The sequence below is a fragment of the Trichechus manatus genome, unplaced genomic scaffold, assembly GCF_000243295.1.
Source record: "Trichechus manatus latirostris isolate Lorelei unplaced genomic scaffold, TriManLat1.0 scaffold00016, whole genome shotgun sequence".
In the NCBI taxonomy this organism is placed as follows: domain Eukaryota; kingdom Metazoa; phylum Chordata; class Mammalia; order Sirenia; family Trichechidae; genus Trichechus; species Trichechus manatus.
Window position 1 is genome coordinate 1,468,872 of NW_004443952.1, and position 14,658 is coordinate 1,483,529.

The window sequence follows — 14,658 nt, forward strand, 5'->3', positions numbered from 1 at the left end:
TATGAATGTTTCTGTTGTGGTGCTTGCACTCAGTCCTTGTCTTGCCCAGCTCCAGTCACCTGGAGGCATGTTGGACCTTTGTTCTGCAGATTAGAACCTCACCCAAACCATGTCCAGAGAATTTACAACCTTCTCTGAGTCTATTTTCTTGTCTATAAAATGGAAATGATAGTTCTCACTGAGAGAGTTGCTGGGAGGATTAAAGAGGCAATGCACAACCTCATTTCCAGATGCTAGATGCTGTGCTCAGCACTTTACATCCATGATCTTATTGACTCTTCACATCAGTCCTGTGCAGTGCTCATGGACACACTGCTAGTAAGTGCAGACCTTGCACTCAAGCCTGGGGCAGTCTGAATTCAAAGCCTTTAACTCCATGATTCTGGGCATATGCCTGCAGCATGAAAAATGCGATGCCCTGATGCCCATCTTCTAAAAGCCTTATACATCATCAGGTATCCCCTGCCATGAGTGATTATCAACAGTGACTGAATGGTAGGCTTTCATTTTTCACCCTGTTGTGCTGACCCCTGCTGGAGGCAGCTATTTTCCTTCTCTGTCCCCTTGGGTAACACACTCTGACCAACCCAGTTCCCTCCTTTCTTGCCCCTTTCTTTCTCCAGGGGCTCAGATGGCCAGATTCAGAATCAGTTGTTGGAGAGAGTCAAGTGTGACCGCTGTTGTTAAGGAACCTGAGCCTGAGCTAATTATAGTAATTAAAGCTTCTTATTTTACATAACACCTTTCAGGCAGAAGAACATAGAGCCCTTTGCCAGGGCTCTGTAGGTGAAGCTGCCCAGATCCCCACACTGCTGTGCGCTGCTTCCTTAGAGACCTGGAGCAGAGACTTGGAAGTGGTATATGTCCCTGCCACACTGAACCACCTCAGATGCAGAGAGGAAGGAAGCATTGCTGGACAAAGTAAGCATCAACCAAACCTCCAAAGCATCTAGAAAGTGGGCCCCTCCCAAACCAAAAACAGCAGTTATTGAGTCGATTCTGACTCAAAGTGACCCCATGTATTACAGAGTATAACTGCTCCATAGAGTTTTCTTGGTTGTAATCTTTATGGAAATGGATCATCAGGCCTTTCTTATGTGGAGCCACTGGGGGGCTCCTCCCAGGGTCTAACAAATCGATAGCCTGAAGCTGCTCATTTCCATGGTATTTAGCAGTCCTTGTATAACGAGCACCTTATATTACAGTGGCAACCCTTTATCAAGTGTCCTGTCGTTGCCATGTATTTTATGTCCACAATCTTTGGCTTTTACGATGAGGTAGGGACTATCATCCCCATTTTACAGATAAAGGAAGTGAGGTTCAGAAAAGTTAAATAATTTAATCAGTGTCACACAACTAGGGAGTGGTATAGTTGAGTTTTCAACGCATTATGTGGAATTACAAAACCCATGAACTGTCCATAAAACCATACTGCATATTAAGGCCTTCACCTCTACCTTCAACATTATTAATTCTTTATAATCCTTTGATGTGAATGGACATTAGCTCCATTTTGCAGATTAAACATTCATGCATGTTCATGTACACATACACACATACACACAGCAGATTCAGAGCGGTCTCATATCTTTTTCTGGGTCCTCTAGAAAGTAGTGGACACTGCTTCCAAGTCTGTATTTCTTTCCACCAGAAAGTGGCTTGCTGCTTGCTTTAGTTGAAACTTTTTATTCAGTTAGTATGGTCTTTTAAAAACATCAATAAACGGTTAGTGATGCCTTTAATAGATATTGAATGAATACAAATCTGGTGTTATTTATCACAGGAGTGACAATTTTAATTATTTATTCCCTTCAGAGTAACACTGGATTTATCCAAGATGCTTGATTTTCCTAAATGGAACCACATTAGCTGATTCCTGGGATAGAAACCAGTCCATGGTCATCTCCTGCTTATCAGAGAAGTTATTTCCACTCTGTTGCCAGCAGATCTCTACCAGTTGGCATAGATCTACTTGTTCAGAATCACACAGCTAGTAAAATGGCAAAGCTGCATCTTTGAATCCATAATCTTTCTACTTTATCTGAAATATTACACATGATGCTGACCTTCAGTCCATAAAGAATTACTGAGCACCTATTGTGTGCCAGATACTGTGCCAGAGTTTGGTAGGTAGTGATAAGGAATTTGGCAGAGTTCTGGCCCTCCCGGAGTACACACTTGAGTGAGAAAGACAGACAGTGAGCAAGTAAACAAACACATACACAAATCCCAGTTGAAATAAAGACTAAGGAAAGAAGGAGGGTACAGTAACCAAGAATAATGGACTGGAGGTGGGCTATTTTGTGTGATTAGAGAAGGCGTTTCTAAGGAAGGAACAATTAAGCTCAGCTGTAAAGGATAAGAGGATTCAATTGAGCTAAGAGTGAAAGCATAAAATACCCCATACTTAGGGACCTGAATATGTGAAGTCCCCCCAAAGAGAAAGAGTTTTGAAGGTCCAAGGAACTGAAATGAGGTCAGGGTGGCTGGGGCAAGAGAAGGGCACAGTGGGACAAGATGAGGGACGGTGGAGAGGTGTGCAAGAGAAAATTAGTGTAGGGCCCTAGAGAATATGGCAAGGATTTGGGATTCTACTTCAAAGTATATGTAAATTACATTTGGAAAAATATGACTCTGGTTCCTTTGTTCTAAAAGAATACCAATTTCTTTATATTCCAAATTTCATAGTGGAGAAGAAACCAGGTTTTGGAGTCAGAAAGATCTGCCTTGATGACTTATTTACTGTGTGTATCGTTGGTGAATTACTCCCTGCTGAACCTCAGTTTCCTCATCAGTCAGGTCAGGCTAGGTTATGGTACAGTAACACAAAGTCCCAACATATCAGTGGCTTAACATAACAAAAATTTATTTCTTGCTCATTCCTCAGCTGACTTTGGTTAACTCTCCAGAGCCGTATCCTCTATGGGTTGGCTCAGTAGTCCAGACTGTGTACATCTTATGCCACCTTCACATCAACACAGGGCTCCACAGCTGCCTGGGGAGTTGGTCACCAAAACAAAAAGCTTCTCCTGGAAATGGCACTCACATTTCATTGGGTAAAGCAAGTCACACTCTTAACCTAGAGTAGCATAGAGGCTTCTTGTTTACTGGAAGGTAAGGGGAACCAGACTTAAGTAAACACTAGTAATGCCTTACTTATAGGGTGGCAGAGGTGATAAATGATATGTGCAGTGTCTGTTCTGGGTCTGGGACACATAATAGATGCTCAATGAATATCATGATTATTAGTTCCCTCTTGGATTCCTGGTGCTGTTCTTCTGTGAGAATCTTTTTGAAAGAGCTACACATTGGATATGGTGATGGTATAAACATGACAGAACAGCCTAGTACTGTAAGAGAGAAGTATGGAGTCATCACACACTTTAGATTAGGGGTTAGAAAACTATAGCCTGCAGGCCAAATCTGCCAGCCACCTTTTCTGGAACTAAAGTTTTAGTGGACACAGACAGACATGCCCATTCATTTAGGTACTGTCTGTGGCTGCTTCTACACTATAATGGCGGAGTTGACTAGATGCAAGAGAGATGGTTTGGGGCACAAAGCCTAAAATATTTGGTATCTAGGCCTTTACAGAGCAAGTTTGCTGATCCCTGCTACAAATGATCTCTCTAATTGCCTGACCCTCTCTAGTCATTCAAACTCCCCTCTCTGAAATATTCTCAATCCTCTCTTAATTTAAGGACAATGTAACTTTTTATCACACCCTTAGTCTATCCCTAACTATATTTTCATGTTGATTCTCCACCTAATTAAAAAAGAAAGAAATCAGTAAGGAACTTGAATTCATCCTGTATGTCTGATTTGTCTTCTCTTTTCAATGGTGTTAACTGTAATTCAAAGAAGACATATGAATAATCAAAGTCATACAGTAAACTACCTCCAGAACCAAATCTCTGGTTCCTCGTGGGGGTGGTTGTTGCTGGCTGCCCCTTCCTCTCCCTTCTTTATCCATGACACAGGTTTCATGCCACAATTAGGCCAGCATTTTCTCTCCTTTTTTCTCTTGACATGAGTACTGCCTGTTGGGGAATGTATCCTACAAGGATCAGGAGAATTTGCCAGCTACCATGTTATTTTATTTTTTTACTGTGTTAGGGGGGAAACCTGTTGTAAATCCTGTCCAGAAAAATACTTTATGGAGTCCACCTGTCTGCAATGGATAAATCAGTTGCTCTAAATTAAATTCTTTAAACCTGAAAGGCCTCGATCTGTTACTGGATTTATTCAGACTCTAGGACAACAGTAATTTTCTAAGTCAACATCCTGACCCCACTTGAGTCAACTACTGATCATGATAAAGCCTTTCTTGGCCACTTTGTGCTCCCTCTGAAGGAGTTAGACACATTCTGGGAGAAAATGCCCATGTCCAAGGGACAGAAACTAATCAAGGCATGTCAGCTGAGGCAGCTGGCTCACTGCCTCACAGATGTCCCCTGCCTGGTTCAGAAGCTGCTGGCCCTGACCCACATGAGGATGTCAGAGCCCGGGTGCTACAGCTGCCTGGTTAGCAACTCTGCTTATCCATTGCTGATCAGTCATTAATAAAGCCTCCTTTCTTCATTCCTCCCACTGAGTTCAAGGATGGGACTGTTCATCCTGTGGATGCCCTTGTGTCCTGTTGTTCATTCTCTCCCCTAGATCTAAGATGGTCTGGGATCTGTGACAAATGTGACAACAACATTCAACTCAAACTCTGAGCCATGACTCCAGAGGTAGACTTTGACATGAGTAACCACACATATGAAATGACTTCAGCTTCCTAAATTCTCTATCTACCAGGCCTCAGGAATGGTTTTAGTTTTGGGCTAACTGAGAGTCCAGGGGCCATGTCTTCCAGAGTCCCTCCAATCTCAGTCAAACCATTAAGTCTGATCTTTTCACTAGAATTTGAGTTCTGCACCACAATTTTCTCCTGCTCCATCAGGGAGTCTCTATTGTGTTCCTTGTCAAAGTGGTCATTGATGGTAGCCAGGCACCATCTAGTTCTTCTGGTCTCAAGCTGATGGAGTCTCTGGTTTATGTGGCCCTTTCTGTCTCTTGGGCTAATATTTTCCTTGTGTCTCTGGTGTTCTTCATTCTCCTTTGCTCCAAGTGGGTTGGAACCAATTGATGCAGCTTAGATGGCTGCTTGCTAGCTTTTAAGACCCCAGATGCCATACCATGAATTTTCTTGACTCCCCTTTTGAGGACCCTTGTCCCAGTAAGCTTAACTGCTCACTCAGGACTATGACTTTTTTAGCTCAGAGATCTTAAAAAGTGAAAGACTTTCACAGTGAGGGAGAATCAAATCACTGTAAAGAACTGAGACCGTCTGGGGCCATCTCCTCCAGCGGGAGATGTGCTCCCAGTGGGAATCACCCTGATACCCCAGGGCATGAGTGAGGCCACAGGATACACACCTCATGCTTGGGCTCCTGGAAGGCTCAGTGAGACCTGAGAAGTTTTTGTGTTTTTGAGGCCCTTGCCCTTGAGGCCATTCTTAGCCTCCCATACTCTGATTCAGTTACTACTAGAGACAGATCAGCTTGCTTTAGGAGCTGATCTTGTGGTGCGGGCTCTCTCACCTTACTCCCCTGTGCACATTTCTAGTGCACAGTGACCAAAAGTTGAGGCTTTCTGGAACTTGAGCTCCAGGGAAAGTGGTTCTGCTCGTTCCTCCTCTCCCACCTTCGTAGATCCTGGCCACAGTTCCTGAAGCAGCAGTTTTACTCAGTGCTTTGGGAGGAAGAATATTAAGTATTTAACTTATATGAAATTTAAAGCATTTGTATATTCTAACAAGAATAGATATAATACAGAGAAGACTACAAGAATCTCAAGAATTTAAAGTATAAATACAACGTGAGACTTCAAAGAAGTGTTTGTGACAGGTCACTTGGTTCACCAACCTCCACCCCAGGCCCCCAGGAATAGCTTTCACTATTCTCTGAAGCTTAGGGGCACTTTAGGACAAAAGTTAAAATCTTGCACTGATTTAATCTAAATTAAAAATGAGGCAACAACACCTTGACATTTAGGTGGCTTGTGTAGGGGGATACTCGTGTGGGAGGCCATGGGCTTTGAGATCAGAAGACTTACTTTTGATTTTTATCTCTATGGCTTTGGGCAAAGTTTTTAACCTGTTTCAGTTTCTCCAACTGTAAAATGGCTTAAGACAAGGTTGTGTGAACACTGAATAAAATATTGCATGTAAAATATCAAACACTTAGAAGTACTCAATAAATATTAGTTACCTTTCCCATGTGGCAGACCCAGGACTAAAACCAGGCTCTTTAACTTCTGTTTCCTTTCAATCAGCCAATTCACTGAATACATATTTCTCTATTTTTATATCCAATTACCCACCCTCACATTTAGTACTTATTGATTAACAGAAGTGATAGACTTTCTATTTTTATTTACCATATAAACTAACGCCCTCTTTCCTCCTAAGAGTTCTGCCACGAGTAAATTTCCACTTACTCATCCTTTAAATTGCAGCTCAAACTCTAACTCCTTCAGGAAACGTGCCCCATCTTCCTTTCTTGCCACAATTCCCTATTTTCACCACCTTCTCAGGGGATCTTGTAAGTTTGTCTGCTTTAGCACTTAGTGTGTTGTGTTGTAATGGTCTGTTTATGAGTCTGTCTCCTCAGTTGACAGTGAGCTCACTCAGAGCAGGGACTGGCCCTATTTCCTTGCTGGAACTCCAGCCAGTAAGCATGTTTACTACTAGGTTTGGCGTGTTTAGTTGCTCAATAAACAGATGAATGAATGAATGAATGAATGAATTGATGGAGTTTATCACTTTCCTCCCACCTCCTATGAAGAAAAAAATAAAATTTTAAATGCTCTCAGTGTCTAAGAGAAAGTCGACCACTGACAGTAGTGGGGAACCTGGGGCAAAAAGTGGATGTACGGACAACCAGCCTCCCTGTCATCTTTGTAGGAACAGTTCTATTCCCACCATTCCCATGACACATGCAGGCCCAAGTTCATTTCTAACCCCACAATACACTGACCTTCAAGGTTGTGGTTCCCCGTCTGTCTCCCCTCTGTGTAACCTACCACCTGCCAGTTCACCTCCTTTGCAATTAGCACCGTGAGCTCTGTCTTAGGATGCCAGACCAGGACCTGGAGTAATTGCCGCTCGAGATTCCTCCTGACACAAATGTTGACATTCTGTTGGCATAACTTGCAATAATGTATGCAGATTGCATCCTTCCAGGGCCATAATTATTACTTCTCAGCAAGAAATAGTCAGGTTATTCCCTAGCTTGATTTCTAGGAGCCAATTTCACTTTTGGAGCTGGCTTGTTTAGAGAAATGAGAAGGCAAAGGAAAGAAGAGACACTGGAAGGCACTGCATCGGACAGAGCTGCAGGGTGGTCAGGTCTGGGCAGCAGGATGTAGCTGAAAGTGCAGTGGACTGAAGAGGCAGGAGTTCTGGGTGATGGCTACCAAACTGATGTACACTTTGGGATTTCCGGGCCTGGGGCCCACAGATTTGCATTGTATAAGATCCCCAGATTATTATTAAACACAGTAAAGGATCCCAGAGGAAGTTCAAGGCCCCTCAAGCTCACTTCACTCCCATGAATGAGGAACTCTGATATGGATTGAGAGGATAATGAAATCCATAGGTACACCTGATTGACCCCCCCCCCCCCCCCCAGTGCTAGGGTAGAGAGAGTTATGGAAGGAGTAAAAAGAAAAAAGAAGCTATCGGTTTCCATTGCTTACTCTATATCCTGTAGCTGGAAAAATGTATCATCATGGAAAATATTATCACCTCTTGACCTTTCCATGTTCCAGTTCTATCACTAGCTCTTTGCATTTTTAGAATCAAGAAATTTAGAGTCTTGTATTTACTTTGTAATTAGAAATAGACCCACGTTCTGTATTTTAAAAAAATTTAAAAAGACTCAAACAGTTCTCACTACTGTAATGAGTTCTATTAAAACCCAAAAACCAAACCAGTAGCCGTTGAGTTGATTCTGACTCATAGCACCCCTATAGTACAGAGTACAACTGCCCTGTAGAGTTTTGAAGGAGCGACTGGTGGATGCAAACTGCCAACTGAACTTTTGGTTAGCAGCTGAGCTCTTAACCACTAGGCCACCAGAGCTCCAGTGAGATCTATTAACATGTAAAATTATTTTCAGTCTTTAAAAAATTTTTTCTATTAATGTATCTTAGAATTGCTATTTTATTTGATTAATTTGAACAATTTATTCTACTTGAGCAATGGAATAAATAAATTTGCTCAGCTTTGGGTCCATTGAGATTTCCAGATCCTTTTCTAATTTCCTTGTGCTTGACCAAGATTTCATTGTATCTTTGTCTCTATGTGAGAGAAGCTATGTGATGGCATCTAGCTAGGTCCCTGACATATAATAAGTGCTTGAAAACAAAACTGTTAGTTGAAATTGAGTGGAAATTTAGCAGGATTGGATGATAATTTCCTGAATTTGCATCCTATCTTGAGGCCTCAGAGGAAACGATCTCTGTGGAGGTAATGGTGGCCAAACTCTGAATTATTCCCAGAGAAAGGACTCATTTGTCACCTATTTATGCTTTCCCCCTTGGGTCTTTGGGGAAAGAACTGGAGTCAGAGAAGTAAGAATGATAAACAGCACCTGCCTTGGCTTCCCATTTTGGAGAAAATTGTTCCCAGCTGAATGTTCGGCCACTCTAGTCCAATAAAGACTTCATGGTTCCACCCTTAATTGTGTGATTTCTCCCAAATGGGGGTTGAGGGATGGAAGTTCATCAAGTGTTCCTTTCTCCCTCTCTTTTCATTTAACAGAAAACCCACCACATCATAAACTCTGCAAGATGTCTCCCTCAAGGCCTCTTCTTCTCTTCCCACCTCCATCTTCACTTCAGCTTCCTGGGTTCTGGCTGCCATCACAGCAGATCTGTTGTCCAAATGTGTGAGGCAGCAGGGCCAGAAGCCCTTGCTAAAGCTGTTCATTAATTTGCTTGATGGGATAAATCCAGATGCAGCCAGACCCATTAGGAAATCATGGTTCATTTGGTACTTCAGCCCCTCTGTAATGAAGCAAGAATCTGTGGAGTCCCTGGGCAAATCGTAGCTGACTGGATAAAGAACAGAGTGGACAGCACCACCATCCCCAAGCCTTGGCTCTCTCAATGAAATAGGGCTCAAACCAGAGTCTAAACACCTCCTTTCTCAAAATCAGGGGCGTCCAAACTTCCGGAGAGAGAGAGAAAGGATGGGGTGGGGGGATATTTTTACCATCCTATCCTCTAACAATGTTGTCCCCTACTCAGAAACATCTTATGGTTCCTCACCATCCAAATAATAAAATCTCAACTCCTGAGCATGAGCTGCAAGAACCTTCATGTCTGACTGGAAACTTTTCTTCCAACCTCATTTGTCTTTAAGTTCCATTCTCACTCCCTACATTACAGTGTCAAATCAGACTCATTTCCTCCACTAACGTGTGCCCTTTGCAATCTCAACCACATGCCTTTGCAAGCCTAATTTCCTCAACCCAGAGTGCCCTCCCTCAACCTCACCATTTCAGTCTATCAAAATACTACATGAAAGACTTAGGGAAATGTTGGTCCTTGCTATAAAATGTTCTTATTCCCTCTAATAGAAAATAATTTCATGTTATTATTTTTCTTCTTATCCTATTCAACCTGGTCTTGGAGTTGTATGTTTGTGTTTCTTAAAATTCTGCCATTATGGGATTATGAACTCCTTGAATAGAGTCACTCCTTATCTTATTTATCTCTCTTTCCTCCATGGTGCCTAATATGGAACGTTGAATATTCCTGGTTCTCAGGAAATGTTTAAATTGAATGCCATCCTTTGTTATTCTCAGGACCTATCCCATATGACACACCATCCCAGGATTACTCGAACAACTGATTGTGAAAGAATATTTAAGTTTTTCTTGGTGTTGCCACCTCGCAGTTTAGACGTAAGTTCAAGAGCTTTCTAATTTTCATTGGATAATTCAGTATGGATCACAAATTGTCTTGAAATTGTGGTAGATCCAAACTGAACTATATCTAAGGGGTTTTACATCTCATTTTTTACCCTCTCTGTGTGCTAGGTACATAGCATATTGGTACCTAATGATTGAAGTATAAGAAATCACATGAGGCCTTTTAATTTATCCTATGGCAGCAGCTATGCCAGCCCCAAAAGATGGCCGAGTCATGTTCACCTTCTACAGTTTAAGCTGCATCATCTATCCTCCCCTGTCTTTCCAATCGCAGCAAGTGGATAGTAACATCAATCTCCCTGGATGTCTGCAGTCTTTTTGGAGAACTATTTGTTCATGTATTAATTCTTACATTCAATAAATCTTAATTGAACACATGCCATGTGATCATTCAATCTCTAGTCTAATCATGCATTCTGCTGCATAAAACCATTTGATGTCTTTCAGTTGTCCACAGAATAAAATTATAATTTATTATCTTGCCACATACCCAATCACAAATACGCTGGGCTCCTCTACAACCCACCCTGCGATACTCTCTGCCCCTGCATTATCTTGCCTATAAGCCAGTGCACCTGTCATTTCCCGTTCCTGGATTTTCTCCCCATCTCACCTCTCACCAGTCTCGCTGTTACCGTGACCGATTCCCACACCTTTGTTCCAGCTTAAATGATACTTCCTCTACAATGCCTTTTCTGAAACTAAAGGCTAGTTTAATGACTCCGCCTCTGTGCTCCTACAGTCCCAAATACTTTTCTTTATCATAACACTTTGTTGTTGTTGTGTGCTATCTGGTCAATTCTGACTCATAGTGATCTTATGGGACAGAACTTCCCCGTAGGGTTTCCAAGGCTGTAATCTTTACAGAAGGAGCCCTGGTCCTTACAGGAGTCTGCTTCCATAAAGATTTTAGCCTTGGAAACCATATGGGGCAGTTCTACTCTGTCCTACAGGGTCACTATGGGTAAGAATCAACTTGACAGCAACTGGTTTGGTCTGGTTTAATCTTTAAGGAAGAATATTGCCACATCTTTCTTCCATGGAGTGGCTGGTGGTTTCAAACCACTCACCTTTCAGTTGCAGCCGAGCGCTTAGCCACTGCCCCTGTGTACTTTCTTCTCTCTCTCATTAGATCATAAGATTCCTGAGACTAGGGATCATACTTTGTTTCTCCTGGTATTCTTAGAACACTATACCATACCTGTAAATAGTAGGTGCTTAAAATATTTATTGGATGGATGGATGGTTCATTGCTATTCTAGTGAAACAAAGATGGTAAGTCATATCCCCTGCCTCAGGGAGTTCACATATAGTGGGAGAGACAGAATATAAATAGACTAATTATAATACATTGCAATAATTGCTACATGGAACCTGAATGGAGGGCAGGCTAACATGTGCCTGACAACTTCTCAGGGAGGGGGTGGAGAATGGTGAGTAGATTTGTGTTCTAGCGCAGGGTGAGGATTCGGCACCATGGACAGCAGCAATACTGTGGTTTTTTTTTTTTTTGATGGCAGTCTGCAGCAAAGCCCTGGTTCCTATAGTAGTATATGCATTGATCCATATCCACAGGTTTTCTTCTTGTAACCCAGGTCTCCTTATGAGGTGATGTGCAACTGTTATCCTAATGTTCTTACACCCAATGATGGAGTGATTGTCCCAGAATTATAGCATAAGTGCTATGACTTTGCCTTCTCGTGGATGGATCTCCCGCTTGCCAGTTGCCTACTTGTATTCTGAACATCCCCTTCCCTCAATGTGCAGACATCTAGAATAAGTTCTTTTACTTCATCCTGGGTTCAGAGATTGTTGTGGCATTTGGTTTTATCTCCACTTTTGGAATCAGTTCTCCCAGCCCTTGGATGGCCCTAAGAGAGTGTCTTGGAAGAAAGTTCAATCTCTGAAGTAACATCCAGAGTTTCTGAGTCATGGTTTGATTTCATGGTCTTGAGGCCACCCATGCTCATGAGGCCTGATAGACTGAAATGGAGATCCCAAAATCACTTCCAGATCTCAGGGAATGTGAAAAAACTGATTCTGTTTGACAGTTATCAAAAGACTCAGCCTTTTCAGTGTCGCTTTGACACACATTTAGCATCACCAGACCATTTTATATTCCAAGGACCATACAAGAAGTTCAAAAGCCAAAAATACCCATTTCCTTCCATATATCCTAGAGGAGGAGAGAAATATAAAAAGAACCCAAACTCAATGTTATCAAGTCAATTCTGACTCATAGTAACCCCATACAGTTTCCAAGCCTGTAAATCTCTATGGAAGCAGACTGCCACATCTTTTTCCCATGGAGCCACTGGTGGTTTTGAACTGCTGATACTTTGGTTAGCAGTTGAGTGTTTTAACCACGGCTCCACCAGAGCTCCTTAAATATAAAAAGACAGGTCATTAAAACACAGTGTATTTATGACAGTTGTGGCTTGTGCATAGGGCACTGTGCAGCACATGTCTGTTTTCGGTGGAGGAGTACATATTTTCAGGGAAATCTTGCTGGGAAATGCAAGCAGAGCTGAGTCGTAGGGGGAAAGAAAAAATTACTCAGGTGGAGAGGAAGTAAAGGTTGCTCTGTGAAGAAGAATGTACAAAAGTAAGGGCACAGAAGCAGGAAACAATAAGGTGTGTGTGTGTGCATGTGTGGGTAAAATATAAGTAGTTCTTTGATATTAGAGAGTACAGTACAGTATGAACCAGGAAAAGCAAGAAATGAGGCTGAAGAGGATGCTACAAGCCAGTTAATAATGGAAGGTCTTTAATATCAAGCTGATTCATTACCAAGGATAATGAAGGTCATTGAATGGTTATAAACCTGGCCAGGGGTAGCCTGGCCAGATTTGTTTTAGAAAGGTAACTATAGGGTGAACCTAGTGCTGAGTCCTTGTCCCTCTCTTCCTTCTATGCCTCTTAAAAACCATGACTCGCTGGAATCAGTATAATCTTTCCCACACCTAGCCCCCGAATCCCCATGGTAGTTCTCCCCCTTCCACAGTAGAGAGGGAGAACAGCTGGTCACCATCCCACTTGAAAACTATTCTTGAGATGTTTCCCAAAATGTGCTGTATGTCTCATTCAAATTGGATTTATTCTGGTTTGCACAAGTGGTGCTCTAGTTAGCTGTTCCATTAGAGGTTCCTTGATAGATGCAGCACAGTCTCGGGAGCTTGGGGTGAATTGGATCCTAAAATGTATAGGATCACTTTCTCTTAGGAACCGAATGCAATCACTCCTCTAGTTAATCAATAAAGTTATCCCTGACATTGCCTCCTTAAATTCTCACACAATCACTTGTATTCATTTACTTTACAAGAGGCTTTCCCATTATCCATGTAATATAGCTCCTTGGGACAGGCAGGGTAGGGATATTATATCGATTTAACAGATGAAGGAAAAAAAAAAAAACCCACAAGATCATTGGGGGCAGTAGAAAGAATACTGGACTGGAAAACAGGGTACCTAAGTCTTTGTACTGGCTCAGTCATTAACTAGTTGTGAAATATTGGTACAGTGTAAGCATAAGTTTATTCTAAGACTGCAAAATTAAAGAGTTTGACTGGTTTTATTCATTCTTTCAAAATCTATTATTTGAGTATCTACTTTGTGTCAAGAACTTTTCTAAACACAAGTAAACCAAATAGAACTATTCCCATGGAGCATGGCTTTTAGTAAGGAAGTTAGTCAATAAACATGTAAACGAGTAAATACATAACATAATATCAGACATAAATAAAATAGAAATTGCAAAATATGTTGATGGAGATAATGCTAGAAGGTGCTATTTTAGAAAGAATGATCAGAGATTGACTCTTCGAAGAGCAACTTTTAAACAGAGAACTGCATGAAAACAAAGGATGAAACATGTAAAAACATGGCATGGCTGAGCAAACAGTAAATTCAAAGGTCCTTAGGTGGGAATGTATTTGAAATGTTACAACAAGGTCATTGTGGCAGAAGCCAGATCATGTAGGGTCTTGCAGGCCAGGGTGAGGACTTTGGATTTTACACTAGGGTAATGGGCAGTCACTGGAGGAAATTGAGGAAGGAGTGACATGATCAGATTCAGGTCTTTAAAACACCACTCTTGTTGCTGTTGGATAATGGATTGAAAGAGGACAAAACTGGCAGCAGAAACACACTTCAGAGTTTGTTGCACTAGACTGTGTGAAAGATGATGGTGGTGTCCCTTCAAGGCCTAAATTTTTCTGTCTTGCTTCAGGCCATGTATGGCCAAGCTAGGAGTGGAATCCAGCCTTTTGGAATTGTGGTTTAATGTGCTTTCTCTTTCAATATACTAGATGTAGTACAAATGGGCCAGTATTGTTCTCTGACATACCCTAGGCTATTCAGGGACTCTTCTTACCCAAAAATAACCCATAATTTTAGAAATAATCCATGTACATATTCTGATGCCCTCATGTGTATTTTCTGAAAGTAATAATATGAAAGAAGGAGAGCATCATTGTTCTCACCCCACACCTTTGCTTATGTTGTTTCCTCTGCCTAAAATGCTTACTCTAATCCTGCCAAGTTTTCAAAGCCTGGGTAAAATAAATTCCATTATTTTTTTTTCCAATTGTGCTGTTATTCTCACTTAAGATGAAGGCTTACAGAACAAAATAGTTTCTCATTTAACAGTTACTACAAATGTTGCCCTATGACAATG